General features: G+C 35.2%; 1 protein-coding gene across 3 annotated transcripts in view; it reads right to left on the bottom strand.

Moving 5' to 3' along the window:
* IL7 (interleukin 7) overlaps positions 1-22436 on the bottom strand; it is a 95145-nt gene that overhangs the window by 65292 nt on the left and 7417 nt on the right. The gene's annotated exons all lie outside the window — the stretch shown is intronic.

Here is a 22436-nt window from a genome sequence, read left to right as displayed (position 1 = left end):
TTTTTTTTTTTTTTTTAATTAATTAATTAATTTATTTATTTTTGAGACAGAGAAAGACAGAGCGTGAGCAGGGGAGGGGCAGACAGAGAGGGAGGCACAGAAACCAAAGCAGGCTCCAGGCTCTGAGCTGTCAGCACAGAGCACTATGCGGGGCTTGAACTCACAAGCTGTGAGATCAGGACCCGAGCTGGAGTCAGTCACTTAACCGACCCTGGGCCAGAGCCACCCAGGAGCCCCTGAAAGTTTTGATTTTAATAAACTCCAGATTATCATTTACTTTCATTAACCATTCCTTTGGAATTTTATTTAAAAAGTCATTACCAGTGATGCTGAACATCATTTCATGTGTCTGGTGGCCAAGTGCATGTCCTCTTTGGAAAAATGTCTATTCATGTTTTCTGCCCATTATTTAATTGGATTATTCATTTTTTGGGTATTGAGTTTTATAAGTTCTTTATACATTTTGGATACTAACCCTTTATATATATATATATATATATATATATATATGTATGTATATATATATATACCCTATATATATAAATATATGTATGTGTGTGTGTATATATACATATATATATATATATTTCCAAAGATCTTCTCCCGTTCCATAGGTCTTTTAGTTTTATTGATTGTTTTCTTTATTGTGCTGATGCTTTTCATTTTGATGAAGTCCCAATAGTTTTTCCTTTGGTTTCCCTTGCCTCAGGAGACATATCTAGTAGAAAGTTGCTATGGCTGTGCTATGCCTGTATTTTCCTCTAGGATTTTTATAGTTTCAGGTCCTATAGTTAAGTCTTTAATCCATTTTGAATTTATTTTTGTGTATGTTGTAATAAAGTGATCTAGTTTCATTATTTTGCATGTTACTGTCCAGTTTTCCCAATACCATTTGATCATCAGGGAAATACCAATCAGAACTACAATGAGATATCACCTCACAACTGTCAGAATGGCTAAAATTAACAACTCAGGAACCAACAGGTGTTGGTGAAGATGTGGAGAAAGGGGAACCCTCTTACACTGTTGGTAGGAATGCAAACTGGTGCAGCCACTCTGGAAAACAGTATGCAGCTTCCTCAAAAAGCTCAAAATAGAACTACCCTACAATCCTGCAATTGCATTACTAGATAGGTTACCCAAAGGATACAAAAATACTAATTCAAAGGGATACATGCACCCCACTGTTTATAGCAGCATTGTCTACAATAGCCAAATTATGGAAACAGCTCAAGTGTCCATCAACTGATGAATAGATAAAGAAGATGTGGTATATATATATACACAATGGAGTATTAGTCAGCCATCAAAAAGAATGAAATCTTGCCATTTGCAATGACATGGATGGGGCTAGGGAGTATTATGCTAAGCAAAATAAGTCAGAGAAAGACAAATACCATATGATTTCACTCATATGTGGAATTTAAGAAACAAAAAAAAAATGAGCAAAGAGGAAAAAAAGGAAGAGAGAGACAAACCAAGAAACAGACTTTGAACTATACAGGTGAACTGATGGCTACCAGAAGGGAGGTGGGTGGGGGGATTGGTTAAATAGGTGATAGGATGAAGGAAGGCACTTATTGTGATGAGCACTGTATGTTGTATGGAAGTGTTGAATCACTATATTGTATACATGAAACTAATATTACACTGTATGTTAACTAATTGGAATTTAAATAAAAACTTTAAAAAAAAGTCATCACCATACCCAAAGTCTCCTAGGTTTTCTCCTGTTACCTTCAGGAGCTTTATTGTTTTGCGTTTTAGATTTAGGACTGTGATACATCTTGAGTTATACTTTGTGAAAGATGTAAAGTGTGTGTATAGATTTGTTTTTTTGCATATGGATGTTCAGTTGTCCCAGCACATTTGTTGAAGGGACTGTCTTTGCCCCATCGTATCACTTTTGCTTCTTTGTCAAAGATCAGCTAACTATATTTATATGGCTTTATTTCTGGGCTCTCTATTCTGTTTCATTAGTCTATATGTGTATGTGTGTGTGTGTGTGTGTGTGTGTGTGTGTGTGTGTGTATTGCCACTTTCACACTGTCTTGATTACTCTAGTTTTATAGTAAGTCTTGGGTTGGGTAGTGTCATTCCTCTGACTTAATTTTCTTCTTCAAAATTGATGTAGCTTTTCTGGATTTTTTTCCTCTCCATATAAACTTTACAACCAGTTTGTTGATATCCACAAAATAACTTGCTGGAATTTTATTAAGACTGTGATAAATCTTAGATCAAATTGGGAGAAGTAACATCTTGACAGTATTGAGTCTTTCTATCTATGAATATGAAATATCTCTCCATTTACTTAGTTTTCCTTTGAACTTTCATCAGTTTTATAGTTTTCCTCATATACATCTTGTACATATTTTGTTAAATTTATACCAAAGTATTTCATTTTGGTGGGTGCTACTGTAAATGGTGTGTTTTAAACTTCAGATTGCATTTGTTCATGCCTAAAGTAAAAAAACTTGTAACCAAGAATATGCTACCCAGCAAGATTATTACTTAGATTTGAAAGAGATATAGAGTTTCCCAGACAAAAGATAAAGGAATTTATCACAACTAAATTGGCCTTACAAGAAATGCTGAGGAGAGATTTCTTTAAGTGGAAAATAAATGGTCATAATTAGACATAACAAAATATTGAATAAAAAAGTAAAATATGACCACATATACATAAAATATGGAGGAGGGAGTCAAAAAATGGGGGAGAAGAAAAAAGAAAAACAAAGAAAGTTTTTTTTTTCTTTTTCTGTTTGTTTGTTTAGAATGTGTTTGAACTTAAATGACCATCAAATTAATATAGACTGCTGTTTATTTAGGATTATATATATATATATATATGTGTGTGTGTGTGTGTGTGTGTGTGTGTGTGTGTGTGTGTATACACACACACACACACACAAACCTCATGGTAACCACAAACCCAAAACCTATGACAAATACACAGAAAATAAAGAGAAAGAAAGCCAAACATAACACTATGAAAACTCATCAATCACAATGAAAAAGAGGAAAAGAAGAGGAAAGGAATTGAGAGGAGCTACAAAAACTACCAGAAAACAAATAACAAAATAGTAATAAGTACATACGAATAAATAATTACTTTGAATGTAAATGGTCTAAATGCTTGGATCAAAAAACATAAAGTGGCAGGATGGATTAAAAAACAAGATCCATCTGTATGCTGCCTATAAGATGTTTGCTTCAGAACTAAAGACACTTACAAATTAAAAGTGTAGGGTTGTAATAACATTTACCATGCAAATGGAGGTGGAAAAAAGCTGGGTTAAGGATGCCTGGGAAGCTCAGTTGGTTAAGTGCCCGACTCTTGATTTTGGCTCAGATCATGATCTGACTGTATGCTGGTTTGAGCATACAGCAGAGCCTGCTTAGGATTCTCTCTCTCCCTCTCTGTCCCTCCCCCACTCATGCTCTCTCTCCCTCAAAATAAATAAACAACATTTTTTAAAATCTTAAAAAGAAAAAACTGGGTTAGCAATACTTAAATCAAATAGACTTTGAAATAGACTGTAACAATTGTAAATATCTATGCACCCAACACAGAAACACATAAATACATAAAGCAAACATTAATGGGCATAAGGAGAGAAATTGATAGTAATACAATAATAGTGGGGGACTTTAACAATCCACTTACATCAATGGATAGATTACCCAGCCAGAAAATTAACATGGAAACCGTGTCTTTGAATGACACATTGGACCAGATGGACTTAACCGATATATATAGAATATTCCATCCCAAAACAGCAGAATACATGTTCTTTTCAAGTGCATATGGAACATTCTCCAAAATATATCACATGTTAGGTCACAAAACAAGCCTCAATAAATTTAAGAAGATCTTTTCCAGCCACAACGACATGAAACTAGAAATCACCAGAAAAAAATGAAAAATCACAAACACATGAGGACTAAACAACATAACACTAAATGACCAATGGGTCAATAAAACAATCAAAAGAGAAAGTTAGGGGTGCCTGGGTGGCTCAGTCAGTTGAGCAGTTGACTTTTGATTTTGGTTCAGATCATGATCTCATGGTTATGGGATTAAGCCCTATGTCAGGCTCCGTGCTGAACATGGAGCCTACTTGGGATTCTCTCTCTCTTTCCCTCTGCCCCTCGTCCCCACTTGCATGCTGTCTCTCTTTAAAAATAAAAAAAAAGTATTTTCCAAAAAACTGTTAAAATTATATTCTTTCTCAATATAAGTGGTAAACATATTTGGTTATTCTGAAATGTGAAGAGGGATTTATTTATTTTTTTACTTCCTCTCAGTCCCTCTGTAATCACATGCTTTGAATATTTTTAGTTTTTAGGCAAAACATGTTATTGTTTCTATATTTATAATAACCATCCAGACATCACCAAACAGTTAAGTTTTTAATAGCAGTCATTTTTATAGTATCATTTCTTCACTATTGAAATATATTAATATCTTCTTTTGTTGGATAATCCTGCAGTCAGGTTTTTGTTGTTGTTGTTGTTGTTGTTGTTGTTGTTGTTAATATAAGAAAGTTGTTTATCTTTATTTCTGTTTATCTTTATTTCCCTTGGCACATTAATTAAAATTTTCTGAGCTCTGTTTATCTTTATTTCCCTTGGCACATTAATTAAAATTTTCCTATGTGTAGGATTATGGATTCATGCTCTTGTTATTATAAATCTCAGTAGAGACTGGTCAACTGGAGGTAAAAATGAGTGAAAAAATGGAGAGGAGCCAAATTTTATTTTCTTTTATGGGAAACCTTTCCTCTTTATTCTTCTAGGATGAATGCTTGCTTGAAAAATTTCTCTTTGATATATCCTAGTGTTTGTCTCTCCTTATTACTGTTGACATAATCAAGAGACTTTATATATATATTTTTTTTAAATACAGAAATAGATCTTTCTTCAATTTTGGAATTTCTGCTTCGATTTCATTTTTTTTTTTTCTTCAGAATCACTTGTTTTCACAGATTAGCTCTCCGGACTATGTCTTTGGTATCAATTGCCTTCTCTTAAATATATATACTCACACATACACAGAAGAATAGGTAGTTATTTGTGCCAGTGTTTGTAAGACAGTGTTTATAAGTGGGTAGAAAAGTAATGTGTATAGTTACATAAAGTCTTTGCCTTTCCTTTTTCTTTTTAGGAGACCTTTACATGTGTGTCCATCTAATGATTAGAACATAAATTCACTCTTCTCTTTTATACATACATCATTATAATATAAGCCTTTAACTTCCTACCCGATTGAGATAAACTCCTCTCAAAGTGCCATGTTATTTCTGGAAGTCCTCATGGTATTATCTAATGTTTACTCTGTAATAACTCCTCAATTCTTCTGTTTGATCTCGTCAACTTTCTGTCAAGATCTTCCTCTAGAAATGATGATATTCATGAAATCACGACTTTGTCGGGTAAAGCTGTTTGTCTAGTGACAACCACAATGTTCCCACCCAGTCGTGGAGAGGAATCACAGCTTTTTGTGTAGCAAGCATTTTCTTGGCTGTTGGAACTCCAAACGCTCCTATTGTGTTTTCTTTCCATATCTTATCAATTCCTCCCCCTCTTCATTATTTAACAGTCACTTGATTTTTGGGACTTAATCCACTCCCACTTCTTCTTTTTCCAACCCCTGGGGGCTATTTTAGTCCCACCTACTCCTTTGGAATCTTGCTTTAAAAAGCATTTTATAGCTTTCCGAGTACAGATCTTTGCCTCTTTGGTTAGGTTTAATCCTAGGTGTCTTATGTTTTGGTGTAATTGTAAATGGGATCGATTCCTGGGTTTGTCTTTCTGCTGCTTCATTACTGGTGTACAGAAATGCAACAGATTTCTGTATATTGATTTTCTATCCTGCGACTTTGTTGAATTTGTGTATCAGTTCTAGCAACTTTTTGGTGGAGTCTTTTGGGGTTTCTACATAGAGTATCATGTCATGTGCAAAGTGTCAAAGTTTGACTTCTTCCCTGCTGATCTCAATGTCTTTTATTTGTTTTTATTTTCTGATTGCTGAGGCTAGGACTTCCAGTACTATGTTGAACAACAGTGGTGAGAGTGGGCATCCCTGTTGTGTTCCTGACCTTTGGGGAAAAGCTCTCAGTTTCTCCCCATTGAGAATGATATTAGCTGTGAGCCTTTCATATGTGGCTTTTATGATACTGAGCTATGTTCCTTCTATCCCTACTTTCTGGAAGGTTTTTATTGAGAAAGGATGCTGTGTTTTGTCAAATGTTTTTCTACATCTATTGAGAGGATCATATGGTTCTTATCCTTTCTTTTATCAATGCGATGTATCACGTTGATTGATTTGAGGATATTGAACCATCCTTGCAGCCCAGGAATAAATCCCACTTGAGCATGGTGAATAATTCTTTTAATGTACTGTAGGAGCCAATCTGCTAGTATCTTGTTGAGAATTTTTGCATACATATTCATCAGGAATAGTAGTCTGTAATTCTCCTTTTTAGTGGGGTCTTTGTCTGGTTTTGGAATCAAGGTAATGCTAGCCTCATAGAATGACAAAACTGTGAACTTCACAGGACTGGAACCCATTCTGCCAGACTGGTCTTTTTATACTTATGTTCAATATCTAATTGCTTGCATACAACCACTAACAGGCATTTCATAAGTGCATACAAAATTGCATTGAAAACCTTGGACTTCAAACTTGATTCAAGTAGTCCTCTATTATCTTTCATTTGCCTCCTTAAGACCTACCATTCTTCAAAGCCCTATTAAAATTGTAATTTTCCATTCAGTCACTAGAGCTCTTAGAGAGAATAAGATCCATTTTTGAGTTGGAAGATTGCAATTGTCAGATGCTTAATGAATGTTTAACTGAACCACTAAGGAACAGAAGTTGCTATTTTACATATATCAGGAAAACCAATTGCAAACCTGCCAATGTATGCACATTAATCATTTTAGGAGATTTTAATCACTCACCAGTGTTAATTTTAATAGGCAGTAATGATTATATAACATCTTACAAGTATAACAACCAGCAATTAAAAATGTGCCAAATATGAATTTGTAATCATCAGTGCTGATGCTAAATGATGAAAATCATCATTCTCTAACTGCCTTATTACTTGCCTGAACTTTATATATCACTTTCAACCTTAGGACACATCAAATTTTATTAATGAGAGAATATGAGTGAACCAAGTTCTAGATTGACTATATTTAGAGATTATAGTGAGCTGAAGTGGGGTGGTCACAGGTAGAACAAAGATGAAGATTTACTGAAGAAAAATGTCAGGCAAAGCAATATAATCAAGTATGGTAGAACAAAGTATCATGCAGAATCAGAAGGGAGTGCTTTACTCTGGCAGCGATAACTGTAAACACTGCCTGGCCCACCAACAGTAAGCAAGACATTAGGTGGGTTACATGTTTTAATAGTGATAAACTAAGAGTGGTGAGGAGTCATGAGTACAGTCAATATGGTAAAAACTGTAAGTCATATAAATTATACAGTTTCACTAATGCATATCAACATCTTTACACTATAATTTGAAATTAACACTTAAGATTTTTATGTAAATATAGTAAAGTATGTTCACTCAGTCAGTCAATTAATATTTTTGAGGGGGTCAACTCTGTGCTGGGTAATATTGTAGATTCTGGGGATACAGTGATTAACAAGAAAGCCTCTGCCTCACAGATAAGAAAATTTCAGATATTAGTAAGAACCATGAAAAAAATAAAAGAATACAATATATTTTGGGGAGAGGAGAGACCACTCTAATTTTAAATGAAAGTACATTTTATACTCATCAATTAACCTTTTGCTACTGTATCCTTTTTTCTCTTGGCTAGCTGGATTTTGTGGCTGGTAGTTTTTTTCTTCTTCTTCTTTTTTTTTTTTTTTAATTTTTTTTTAATGTTTATTTATTCTTGAGACAGAGACAGAGCGTGAACAGGGGAAGGGCAGAGAGAGAGGGAGACACAGAATCTGAAACAGGCTCCAGGCTCTGAGCTGTCAGCACAGAGCCCGACGCGGGGCTCAAACCCATGAACTGTGAGATCATGACCTGAGCCGAAGTCCGACGCTAAACTGACTGAGCCACCCAGGTGCCCCTTTCTTCTTCTTCTTTAAGGCTTATGAGTGCTCTGTTCCCCTACAGTTTGGCATTGATGCATAGTTTTCTGTCTCTGCATTTTATGCATAAACAATAACTTGGCTAGGTATAAAATTCTTGAGTCACATTTTATTTTTTTCAGAATTTTGTGGCTATTATTTCATTATCTTTTGCATTTAGATGTGAAAAATCTGAAGCCACTCTGATTTTCCCAAAATTGATTTGCCATTTCTGTCTGAATGCTTGAATTATTCTTCCTTTATCTTGAAGTTCAATCACGTTACCAAGATATAACTCACTGACAATCATGTTGTATCAATTTTTTATAGTACATGATATGCCCCTTTAATTTGTTAATTTCATTTTTTCAGCCATTTTGGGGGAAATTTTCCTCTATCATAGGTTATTTTACTCTCCCATTTGATGGGTTTTCAGGGATAATAATTCATAAATTGACTTATTACTGTCTGTGATATTTCTGCAGGGTAGCCATGTTGTTTTCATCTTAAGTTTATAGGGATCCACTCTATGCTGATATTTATTTGACCTCATATGTCCCTTCTCACCTATCAGAGAACACTGTCTCTTCTCAGTACTTGTAGATGAGGTCATGGTATTGTCTACTCCGTAACAATCTTTTCAAGTCCATTGTGGGGGGTTTGGTGAGCTGCCTTTCTTGGAAAGAGAGTGGTCGCTTCACTTTCAAGGTTCCCTTCCAATTAAGAGTGAAGTGTTTTGCTTTTGGTAGAGACTATGATATTCAGGGAGTCCTTTGTCTGCTTCACTTGCCTTTCCCAGCAGGTATTTCCACTGCTTCTTTCCAAGATGGAGTTATTTGTGAGATCTTTATCAGAATTGTGTACACTTTTGGCACCATCTATATGAGTTTCCTATAGCTGCCATAACAAATGTTCACAAACTGGGTAGGTTAAAACAACAAAAATGTATTCTCTGGAGGCCTAAATCCAAAATCAAGGGTTGGCAGAGTTACATGCCTCTCTCCCAGCTTTTGGAGGCAGCCAGCAATCCTTGGCATTCCTTAGCTTGTAACTTCATAACTCCAATCTCTGTCTCTCTTTACCTGGCTTTTTCTTTGTCTCTTCTCATATTCTTTACTTCTAAGGACACTTGTCATTGGATTTGGAACCCACCTAATCCAGATTGATCTGACTTTGAGATTTTTTTTTAAAAATTTTTAAATGTTTATTTCTGAGAGAGACAGAGAGACAGAGAGACAGAGCACAAGTGGGGGAGGGACAGAGAGAGAGAGGGAGACACAGAATCTGAAGCAGGCTCCAGGCTTTGAACTGTCAGCATGGAGCCTGATGTGGGGCTGCTCGAACTCACGAATGGTGAGATCATGACCTGAGCCAAAGTTGGACATTTAACGGACTGAGCCACCCAGGTGCCCCTTGAGATTCTTAATTATATCTGCAAACACCTTTTTTCCAAATAAGATCACATTTATACATCCCAGGTGCAATAGAGGTGCCACCATTCAAACCACTACACCACTTATATAACCATTTTTGGAGGGGTGTTGTTTTAGGACATGCTGTTAGTCGTGAGGGTTCCTGAAAGATCTTTCTCACTGGGGGCTGACAGTTTTCAATGAGTTTTTTGCATAAAAAGTGTCTTTTCCTTAGTTTGATTCTCTATTTTATATTTTGTAAGGTTTAGGTACCCAATTTTAGCTCATTTTAATGTGCTTCTATCTGTCATCTCACCCCAGCAGTACATTTTAAATCATGAATACCAATGATACATATACCTTTAGACTCTATTGTGTGATCACCTGTTAAAGCCCGCTATGAAGGTTAGAACATATGTTACGTCATTTCTTTGTTACATGTAATGAGATCATAGTAGTGTTCAAAACAGGTATGATACGCTTCAACAGACTAAGAGTAGTCAGAATGTCACATCTTTAACAACTTTCCAACTAAACTAGCTCTATTTCCACTTGTTAGACTTGTATAAATCTCTCTTTTCAGTTTTCTGAATTAGCCAAGAATGTGGAGGGTTTATTCAGTGCAAACAGACTAAGTTTCCTTCCAAATTCCATGTAAAGAAAACAGGACTGTGTGATCCATCCATAGCTTTCTGCTTATGCTTTTTCTTTCTGTTTTAATTTCTGTTGTGGATATAAGGTATCCACACAGAAAATCAGTGCAACATAGTCTGATGTTCTTCCTGGTCCATATATGTGTATATGCCCCAACTGTGCACAGGCTTGAGGTCCCAAATTCACAATTATTTAATTCATTCTTGTATGCCCACCATTGTCTCCAAAGAGATCTACAATAGCGGGGTACTCAGATCTAAAAGTGATGCCAATCCTTACACTCTTCTCCAGAGTAAACTTTTCCTAACAAATATCTTGAACAATAGTATCTTGTTGGTGTTCAGTGCAGGTAACCAGTCAAGACTCCTTTCTCTCATGATGAATCTTCCTGCCAGTGGATATCAGCCAGGAACAATTCAGTCCTTCATAAAGAACCTATTTTCATTGGGCCTCAAAATATAAGAGGTTGAGTTCTTAATCTCATTTTGCCCAGGAAACTGTCTTTGGAAATATAATTATTTCCTCCCCAGCAACTAGTTGTACATACAAAAGGATGTTGGATTTGGAAAGTTTGTAGCCATAAAATAAGTACTGTTAGCCTTCTTTTATTTTTTAATGAATGAATGAATGAATGAATGAATTTTGCTTTGTTTTAATAGACTTTATTTTTTATTTTTAAAACATTTATTTATTTTTGAGAGACAGAGAGAGATAGAGCACAAGCAGGGGAGGAACAGAGAGAGAGGGAGACACAGAATCCAAAGCAGGCTCCAGGCTCCAAGCTGCCAGCACAGAGCCTGACGTGGGGCTCGAACTCACGGACTGCAAGATCACGACCTGAGCCGAAGTTGGATGCTTAACCGTCTGAGCCACTCAGGCGCCCCTTAATAAGCTTTATTTCTAGAACAGTTTTAGGCTTGCAGAAAAACTTGGAAAAAAGGACACAGTTCAAATATATCCACTCCTTCTATCCATCATTTCCCCTTTATTCATGTCTTGAATTAGTGTGGTATCTTTGTTAGAGTTCATGAATCAGTATGTTACATTCCTATCAACTTAAGTTCATAGTTTACATTAGGGTTCTCTCTTTATGGAATAAAGTCTATTTTGACAAATGTTTGTCATGTATCCACCATTACTGTGTCATATAGAATAGTTTCACTGCTCGAAAATTACTCTGTGCATCACCCATTCATTTCTACCTTCCTCCTTCCCCAACCCCTGGCAACCACTGATCTTTTTACTTTCTCCATAGTTTTGCCATTTCTAGAATGGCGTATACTTGGAATCATAAGGTATGTAGCCCTTTAACTGAATTCTTTTACACAATATGCATTTAAGATAACGTCATGTCCTTTTGTGGCCTGATAGCTCATATCTTTTTATCACTGATTATATGCCACTGAATCTACGTACATACTTTGTTTATCCATTCACCTGTTGAAGGATGATGTAGTTGCTTCCATTTTGGGCCATTATGAATAAATAAAACCTTTATAAACATTAACATGACAGTTTTAGCATGGACATTCATTTTCAACTTATTTGGGTAACTACCTAGAATCATGATTACATGGTGTGACTATGTTTAACTCTGTAAGAAACTGCCAAACTGTCTTCCAAAATAGTTGTATCAGTTTTCACTCCCATTGGTAATGAATAAGAGTGCTCGTTGCGCTGCATCTCTGTCAGCATTTGATGTGTGACTGTTTTTAGTTATTTTAGTCATGACAGATTTTAGTCATTCACCAGGTGTGTAGTGCTATCTCACTGTTTTAGTTCACAATTCCCTAATGACATGATCTTGAACATCTTCTTCTATGTTTATTTCCTATGTGTATTATCTTCTTTGGTGAGGTGTCTAGTCTGGTATTTGCCTTTTTTTTTTTTTTTTTTTTTTTTTTTTTTGGTATTTGCCTCTTATTTATGAGGTTTTTTTTTTCATTGTTGTTGTTGTTATTGTTGAGTTTTAATAATTTTTTGGATATTTATCAGATATGTGTTTTGCAAATATTTCTCCCAGTCTGTGGCTTGTTTTTTCATTCTCTTAACAGGGTCTTTCTCACAGCAGAGATTTAATTTTAATGTAGTCCAATCTCAGTTTTTTGTTTGTTTGTTTGTTTCATGGGTTGCACTGTTGAGTATTGTATCTAAAAAGTTATCGCCTCCGACTTCAGCCAGGTCACGATCTCGCGGTCCGTGAGTTCGAGCCCCGCGTCGGGCTCTGGGCTGATGGCTCCGAGCCTGGAGCCTGTTTCCGATTCTGTGTCTCCCTCTCTCTCTGCCCCTCCCCCGTTCATGCTCTGTCTCTCTCTGTCCCAAAAATAAATAAAAGATGTTGAAAAAAAAAAAAAAAACTAAAAAAATAAATAAATAAAAAGTTATCGCCAAATTCAAGTTTACCTAGATTTTTTTTCCTATTTTATTTTCTATGAGTTATATAGTTTTGTGTTTTACATTTAGGACTACTTTCTACTTTGAGTCAATTTTTGTGAAAGCTACAAGGTCTATTTGTTGAAAAGACTATATCCTTTCTCCAACTGAATCAGCTTTGATCCTCTGTCAAAGATTAATTCTCTATATTAGTGTTGGTTTCTTTGGGGCTGTTTATTCTGTTCTACTGATTTGTCTATTATTTCACCAATAACACACTGCTATTATTACTCTAGGTTTATAGTAGTCCTGAGTTTGGACAATGTCAGGACACTTTGTTTTCCTTTTCAATATTGTGTTGACAATTCTGGGTCTTTTGACATTCCATGTGAATTTAGAATCAGGTTTTTGAGATCCACAGGATAACTTGTTATATTTTGACTGAAATGCTTTGATCAAGTTAGAAGAATTGTCATCTTAACAATATTAAGGCTTCCTACCCATGAACATGAAATAAATCTCCATTTATTTGGTTCTTCTTCAATTTCTTTGATAATTAGGGTTTTATAGTTTTTCTCATATAGATATTATACATATTTTATTAGATATATCCATGAGTATTTAATTTCTTTTATGCTTATGTAAGTAGTGTTGTAATTTCAAATGCAATTGTTCATTTATTGGTATATAAAAAAGCAATTGTCTTTTGTCTTTTTGTAACCTGCAACCTTGCTGTAATTGCTTGTTAATTCCAGGAGCTCTTTTGGTTACTCTAAATTTTCTACGAAGATAATTATGTCACCAGTAAACACAAACCATTTTAATTCCCCTGAGTATATTTTATTTTCTCTTCTTATTTTATTGTATTAACTAGTTCTTCTTGAATAATACTGAACAGGGGTGATAAGAGGGTATATCATTAACTTGTCCTTTTAAAATTTTTTAACCTTTTTTTCTTCTTTTTTAAAATAATATATTGTCAAGTTAGCTAACATACAGTGAATACAGTGTAGTCTTGGCTTCAGGAGTAGATTCCCATTATTCATCACTTACATACAACACCCAGTGTTCATCCCAAGTGCCCTCCTCAATATTCATCACCCATTTTCCCCACCCCCCAACTCCGCACCTCCATCAACCCTCTGTATTTAAGAATCTCTTATGGTTTGCCTCCCTCTCTGTTTGTAACTTATTTTTCCTTCCCTTTCCCTATGAACTTCTGTTAAGTTTCTCAGGATCCACATATGAGTGAAAACACGATATCTGTCTTTTTCTGACTGACCTACTTTACTTAGCATAATACCCTCCAGTTCCATCCACGTTGTTAAAAATGGCAAGAATTCATTTTTAATCACCGAGTAGTATTCCATTGTATATACATACCACATCTTACTTTTGAGAGAGAGAGAGAGAGAGAGCGAGGGAGCAGGAGTGCGAGTGGGGGAGGGGCAGAGAGAGGGAGATAGAGGATCCGAAGCAGGCTCTGTGCTGTGAGTGCAAAGCCTAATGTGTCTCAAACTCACCACTCAGATCATGACCTGAGCCAAAACCAGAGTCAGCTGCTTAACTGACTGAGCCACTCAAGAGACCCTTCATCATTAACTTGTTCTTAATCTTAAGGGAAAGCATCTGATTTCTCACCATTAGATATGATGTTACCTGTAGGATTTTTGCAAATGAATTCTATCAGTTTGCTTAAATTATTTTCTAGTCATAGTTTTCTGAGAGCGTTTGTAATGAATCCCTGTTGGATTTTGTCAGATCCTTTTTCTGCATCTATTGATATGATCATGATTTTTTTTTTTATCTGTTGATATTATAAATTACTTTAATTGATTTTCAAATGTTGACCCAACCTTGCATACTTGGAATAATCCCACATAGTCATGATGTTTAATTATTTTAATACATCATTGGACTTAATTTGTTGATGTTTTGTTAAGGTATTTTTTCCCCATCTGTTCATGGAAATATTTACCTTCAGCTTTCGTGTCATGCAGTGTCATTGTCAGATTTTGGTATTAGGGTGATACTGGCTTCATAGAACGAGTTGGTGAGTATTCCCTCTGTTTCTGTTTTTGAAAGAGTTTGTAGTATACTGATATACTTTCTTACTTAAATGTTTGGTAGAATTCACCAGTGAAACCATCTGGATCTGGCATTTTGTATTCTGAAAAGTTATCAATTCTTTTTCAATTTCTTTAATAAATACAGTCTTATCCATGTCATCTATTTCTTCTTGTGTGAGTTTTTATTATTTGTGTCTTTTAAGGAACTGGTGCCTTCATCAAAATTATCAAACTTGTATCCATAGAGTTGTTCATAATTGTATTAGTCAAGGTTCTCCAAAGAAACAGAACCACCAATAGGAGATATAGACAGATAGATAGATAGATAGATAAGGAGTAGGAGAGAGAGACAGGGAGGGAAGGAGAGGGAGGGAGGGGAAGAAAGAGGTGTGTGTGGGGGGGGGTGGTATTTTAAGGAATTAGGCTGATTTGATCGTGGGGGCTGGCAAGCTCAAAATCTACAGGATAGGCCAGTAAGCTGGAAGCTCAGGGAGGTTGATGTTGTAGTCTTGAGTCTGAAAGCAGAATTCTTTCTTCTTTGGGAGAATTCAGTGCTTTTTCTTACAGCCTTCAGAACATTGAATGATGTCTTAGTTTGCTCAGGTTGCTATAGCAAAATACCATAGACTGGGTGACTTAAACAACAGATGTTTATTTCTCACAGTTCTAGAGGCTGGAGAGTCCAAAATCAAGGTGCCAGTCAATTTGGTGCCCAGTGAGAACTTTCTTCCAGATTTGCAGAGAGCCATCATCTCACTGTGGCCTCATTTGGTGGAGAGAGAAAGCTCTGGTTCTCTCCTGCTTTTCTAAGGGCACTAATCCCATCATGGGGGCTCCACCCTCATGACCTCATCTGAACCTAATTACCTCCCAAAGTCCCACCTCCTAATAAGATCATCACATTGGAGGTTAAGGGCTTAAATATATGAATTTTTGTAGAATATAGCCATTCAGTCTGTAACAAATGAGTATCACCCACATCATGAAGGATAATCTGTTTTCTTCATTGTCTATGGATTTCCATGTTGACATCTAAAAAATATCTTCACAGCAACATTTATGCTGCTACTGGACCAAATGGGTGTGTATTATAGCCTAGCCACACTGACACATAAAATTAACCATCACAATAATATTCTTTTATTATCCTTTTGATATCCATGGTATTAGTAGTGGTGTCCTTTCTTTTATTTCTAATATGTGTAATTTGCGTCTTTCTTATCTTCTTGGTTAGCCTGGCTAGAGAAAAGTTTACCAAGTTTATTGATCTTTTCAAAGAGCCAGATTCTGATTTCACCGATTTTCTCTATTGATTTCTTGTTTTGAATTACTTTTTTAATTCTCATTATCTTTTTTCTTATGATTAATTTAGTTTTAATTTGTTCTCTTTTTATTTTCCTAATATGGAAGCTTAAATGACTGACTTACATCTTTCTTCTTTTCTAATATATGAATTCAATGCTCTAAGTACTGCTTTCACTGTGTCCAACAAATTTGGTAATGTATATTTTCTCTTTAGTTCAAAATATTCTTAAATTTTTCTTGAGACTTTTTCTTTGACCTATATGTTATCTAAAATGTTGTTTAAACTCCAAATATTCCATCTATCTTTCTGTTACTGATTTCCAGTTTAATTACAATTATGTTTTAGTTTGAGACCATACTTCACATGATTTCTATATGCTAAAAGTTTGTTAGGATGTGTTTTATAACCCAGAATATGTTCAGACCTGGATATTGATATTCCAATGATATTTCATGTCACCTTGCCCAAAATGTGTATTGTGCTGTTATTGGATGAAGTATTTTATAAATGTCAGTTGGGTCCAGTTTTTATAGTGCTTTTCAGTTCAACTATATGGTTACTGATTTTCTATCTGCTGAATCTGTCAATTACTGATAGAGGGGTGTTGAAGTCTTCAATTATAATAACAGATGTATCTATTTCTTGCAGTTTACCAGTTTTTGCTTCACAAATGTTGATGCTGTTATTAGGCACATACACGTTAAATACTGTTATGCTGCCCTAAAGAATTTACCTCTTTATTATTATTTAATGCCTTACTGATAATCTTCCTTACTGCATGCTTTGCCTGAAATGAACATGGCTACTTCAGCTTTCTTTTGTTTAGTGTTAACATGGCATATCATCTTCCATCTTTTTACTTTTAGTCTATGTATATCTTTATACTTAAAGTATGTTTCTTGTACACAACATATAGTTGGGCCTTTTTTTCCCTTTTTTTTTTTTAAATCCACTCAGAAAATCTGTCTTTGAAGTAGTGTATTTTGATTTTATTTTTATAACTAAAATAAAGCATTAATAGAACAAAAAGACTGGCCTCTTAAAAGCTAACTTCTCTTGTTAAATTGCAACTGATTCAGTCAGACTGCTAAATTATATACACAGAGAATTTATCTTCTAGCATAATCTGATATAAAAAGAACTAATTTAAGGTTTACTTTAGCTCCTTTAAATCTTTTTTCTTCTGTTAATAACAGTTTTTAAACATATTTAGACATGTTTATAAGGTAATGTTTGACAAGACTTTGATCATTTATTTTCTTGTCTACCTTTATCAGCAAACCAGTGAAATGAAATGCAAGATCAAAGTCTAATAGGTATCAGGTGAGAGAGATTTTTAAATGTTAAAGAGCTTTTTGAAAAGGAGAGAGAGTGTATCAGGTTTGAATTTTGGAAAGATAACAAAGTGCCAGCAAAGAGGACAGATACACTCTGGTGGCGGGGAGATCATACAGCGGGGAACCTCCTGATGGCTATGGAAGCCATCTCAGTGATGTTCGAGGACTGCCTGATCTAAAATTATACTAGTGGAAGTCAACAGATGAATGACTTAAACAGGTGTTAAGGAGTTATAATAATCTGTGATGGATGAAATGAAGGAGTGAGGGTGCCAGGGATAATTCCAGGCTTTCAACACTGATAGACTGGGCAAATGCAAATGATGTTACCAAAGATAGAGAATGTAGAAGCAGAAACAGGTGAAAAGTGATGATAATTAGTTTTCTATTACGCATGATGTGCCAGTACAGTACATCTGAGTAAAGACTTCTAATTGATATTTAAATTAAATGGTGCTAAAGTTTATGAAAGGGGTGTAAACCTTAGGGCCATCTATGTATGCAAAGACGGAAGTTGAATACATGAAGGCCCCTCAAATAAAGATGGAGATGGAGTTAAGGACATTGGAAATTGTAAAGCCAGTTATCACCTATTCACATTTTATAACTTAATAACTTATAATAAAGAACAGCCCTTCATGTGCCTATAATCAGACTGACTCATTCCTAGAAAGTATGTGACCATATCTAGCAGCCTTTTTATTTTTTATCAGACTCTGTTTTGGTGACTAAGAGTTATGTAACTCAACCATATGAATTATGTTTAGGCAAAATATTTTTTTATGGAAAAAACACAACAGTATTCACCATCTCAAACTAGTTCAGATTGAATATCAGGAAGGTACCTGACATTTGATTCATAACAAATTTCCAAAGAAACAGATGTTCAAGTAAAGAGACTTCTAGCCTATTTGAAACAAGGTCTGGGATCTCATTAACTTATGGTACTGATTTTGAATTCATTTATTATTATCATATATTATTATAATTCATATAGTTACTTATGAAAAACTGCTATATGCAAGGTACTCTGTTAAACATTCTATGGGATACAAAGATAAATCAAGCATAAACTGTCCTTAAGATACTTACTGATTAGTATGGGGAAATAAGATATAAACTTAGGTAAGTGTACAAGGAGTACTGGGTTAAGAACCACAGATAATTTTAAAATGAAATTAAGAAAACAATCCCATTAACAATATCAAGTGCATCAAAGACACATAAATTACCTAGGAATACATTTAACAAAAAAAACTCAAAGCTTACAGTCTGAAAAATACAAAATATTTGTTAAAAGAAATTGAAGATCTAAATAAAAGGAAAATCATCCCATGTTCATGTGTTCATGAATCAGAAGCACTGTTATGCATTGTTGAAAATACAAAGCCCTCACATTTATCTGCAGGTGCAACAAAATCCCTATCAGACTCTTGACTGACTTCTTCCTAAAAATTAAAAGCTGATTCTAAAATTCATATGAAATTGCAAAGGACCTGAAATAGCCAAAACAATAGCAGAGCTATTTTCTGTTTTTCCTCACAATAATGAGTATATTTTCTGGAACCAGATTGCTGGGGTTTGATTTCCAGTGTTGCCACTTTCTACCTATGTGATCCAGGTCTCAGTTTCCCCATTACTAGAGGTGTTTTAAGAATCATATAAGTTGATACACAGAAAGTGCTCACAGCAGCACTGGCACATTGTAAACCTTGTATTTGTATTAGTTATTATTATTATTACTATTATTATTATTATTATTATCACCTCATAGGGGTATTGTGAAGCTCAAGTAAGATAATGTATGTGAGGGCACCTGGGTGGCTTGGTCAGTTAAGCGTCGGAGTCGGTTTCGACTCAGATCACGATCTCACAATTGATGAGTTCAAGCCCAACATCAGTCTTTGTGCTGACAGTGCAGGGCCTGCTTGGGATTCCACTGCTGTGTGGGAAGAAAATTTTAGAAATCCTATCTACATGTGGTTTTTATCTCATCCTTTGTAAATTTTCTTCTGTTATCTATATCTATATCTATCTATCTATCTATCTATCTATCTATATATCTATCTATATATATATCTATATATATATCTTTCTTAATGCATGAAAAAATACTATGAAATGCTCTAATATGTAAATAAATGCTAAATGTGTATTTGTAGTGCAGGCTCCAAAAATTTTACTAACAAGTGTACTGTCTAAAGTCTGGAGATCAGTGCACTATCCCACAGCATGGTCTCTCTCCTAGGGCCACGCTAATCTATTCTCCTCCTCAGAGAACCCAGCTTATATCTTCTGATTCCCAAATCTAGCTCGCAACCAGTCTGTTTGTTTTGAATGACAGTATGGCAGCCTCTCCATATGAAGTATGCAAGTTGCATACTTCACACCAAGACTTAACCATCACCAAATGAAAGCTTCTTTAAAGAAGGGTCTACAGCAATAGCACTGCTAGGAATTTACCCAAGGGATACAGGAGTACTGATGCATAGGGGCACTTGTACCCCAATGTTTATAGCAGCACTCTCAACAATAGCCAAATTATGGAAAGAGCCTAAATGTCCATCAACTGATGAATGGATAAAGAAATTGTGGTTTATATACACAATGGAGTACTACACAGCAATGAGAAAGAACGAAATATGGCCCTTTGTAGCAACATGGATGGAACTGGAGAGTGCGATGCTAAGTGAAATAAGCCATACAAAGAAAGACAGATACCATATGTTTTCACTCTTAGGTGGATCCTGAGAAACTTAACAGAAACCCATGGAGGAGGGGAAGGAAAAAAAAAAAAGAGGTTAGAGTGGGAGAAAACCAAAGCATAAGAGACTCTTAAAAACTGAGAACAAACTGAGGGTTGATGGGGGGGTGGGAGGGAGGGGAGGGTGGGTGATGGGTATTGAGGAGGGCACCTTTTGGGATGAGCACTGGGTGTCGTATGGAAACGAATTTGACAATAAATTTCATATATTGAAAAAAAAAAAAAGAAGGGTCTATACCTAGTCCATCATTATATCTACCCTGAAGCCCCCACCACTTCACCCCACAGAAAGGTTTTCCATAATAGCAGGCTCCAAATAGATGTTTGCTTCATGAATACGCTAACACAGATATTGCTATCAAGAGGCAGGTGAGTGTACTGGTTAACAGCAGAGGCTCATATCCGGGTTCTGACACAAACTGGGCGCCCCGAGCCTCAGGTTCTTCCTCTGTGAAATAAATGTAATAAAAGCACCTTTCTTATAGGCATACTGTTTATTTGGCTAGCACCTGGAACATAACAAACATTTCGTAAATATTAGTATTATTATGGTGTCCCTGAGACTCAAACCCAGTAATGTCCACAAAGCGTCTAGTTCACACTGAGTGCATGAATATTCTGCATGTGGTTATGAATAATTCTTTGTGAATTCTTTCTCCTTCCTTCTGATTTATCACCTCACATTTACAAACAGCTTTCTCGAGATTATCATGGCACTATTCACTGGAATTGATTAGTTCATACACTCTTCCATGTCTTGTGAATTAATCTCTTAAGAAGAGTAGCCATATTTTGCTTTGTTTAAATAGCATCATTGTTGCTGCTGTTGTTCTTGTTGCTGCTGTGTGGTTTAATGAGATAAGCTCCTCTAAATTTCCAGGAAAAATGTGCTATGAATCTGGTAGATAAAACTCTCCTTTTGGATTGCTAGTAGCATTTTTTTTCTTTTTTTTGCAGTTTTACACACATAATAGTTATTTATAAATGTAGGACCAATACTACATTATAAGTTGATTCCTTGCCCAGATAATAAAACTTAATAAAAGCATTATCTTGACTCAAAAACATTAATTTAGTAGCATTAATGCAGAAAATGTCAAGTGTCAAAAATGAATGAAATATAAAATGATATAATTACCATTTAGAGTACATTTTTTTTTCCTTGTCAACGAGCAAAATCAGGGACCTCTGTGGTCCTTGTTCAATATTATCTTGAATTTCCCATATCCCTCTAAGAGGCAGAACAATGATTTTTTCTATGTGTCACATGCTACTTCAGTATAAGCATATGGAGAGGATGATAAGGAATGGCAGGAGGGGGCAGATTAGACAATTTCTCCCAACTCATGAACATTTGGGAGGGTTCTCCTTTGCCATTTGGGGCTTCAAGAACTGATTATCTGTTAAATCAACACATCTGATTATGTTGATATAGCTCTTAAATTGTCAAAAAATTCATTTTTTGTAGGTGGCATAATTGTGTAAAAAATCCCAAAGGATTTTTCCTCCTGGAACTAGTAAAGTGATTGCAGTAAGGTTTCAGGATACAAGGATAATATACAAAAGTCAACTGCTTTCCTACATATCTGCAATGAACAATTGGAATTTGAAATTCAAAACACAACACTATTTACAATAGCACCATAAATATGGAATACTTAGATACAGATCAGAGAAAATGTAAGCAGGATCTGTATGAGGACAAATATCAAACTGATGAAAGAAATCAAAGAAATATCTAAATAAATGGAAAGATATTTCACAATAGGATTTAATATTTTTAAGATGTCAGTTTAGATGTGAGTTCAGATACTTCATCGATCAGTATGTACAGATGGCAATAAACGTATGAAAAGATGTTCAACATCTTACGATATTAGGGGACTTGATTAAAACAACAATGAGATGCCATCACACACCTAAGAATGGCTAAAATTAAAAAGACCGACAACACCCAATGCTGGTGAGAATACGAGGCATCAGGAGCTCTCATCCATTGCTGGTAAAAATGCAAAATGGTATAGTCATTTTGGAGGACCCTTTGACAGTTTTATATAAAACTAAAGACAGTCTTACAATATGATCTAGCAATAACTCTCCTAGATATTTATCCAAATGAATTGAAAACATATGTCCACACAGAACCCTGTATATGAATGCTTATAGAAGCTTTATTCATAATTGCCCAAAATGGGAAGCAACCAAGACATGTGTTTCAATCAGTGAATGGAGAAACAAATGTGGTATATCCATTCAACGGAATTTTATTCAGCAAAAGAAGAAACGAGCTATTAAGCCACTTACACAAAAAAAAAATCATGGAGTAACCTTAAATATACATTGCCAAGTGAAAAAATCCAGTCTAAAAAAGCTACATTCTGCATGATTCCAACTATATGACATCCTAGAAAGGCAAA

Source organism: Panthera uncia, chromosome F2 (assembly GCF_023721935.1).
Source record: "Panthera uncia isolate 11264 chromosome F2, Puncia_PCG_1.0, whole genome shotgun sequence".
Classification (NCBI taxonomy): Eukaryota; Metazoa; Chordata; class Mammalia; order Carnivora; family Felidae; genus Panthera; species Panthera uncia.
The sequence above is the reverse complement of the archived record's forward strand: the minus strand, read 5'-3'. Positions and strand labels throughout refer to the sequence as shown.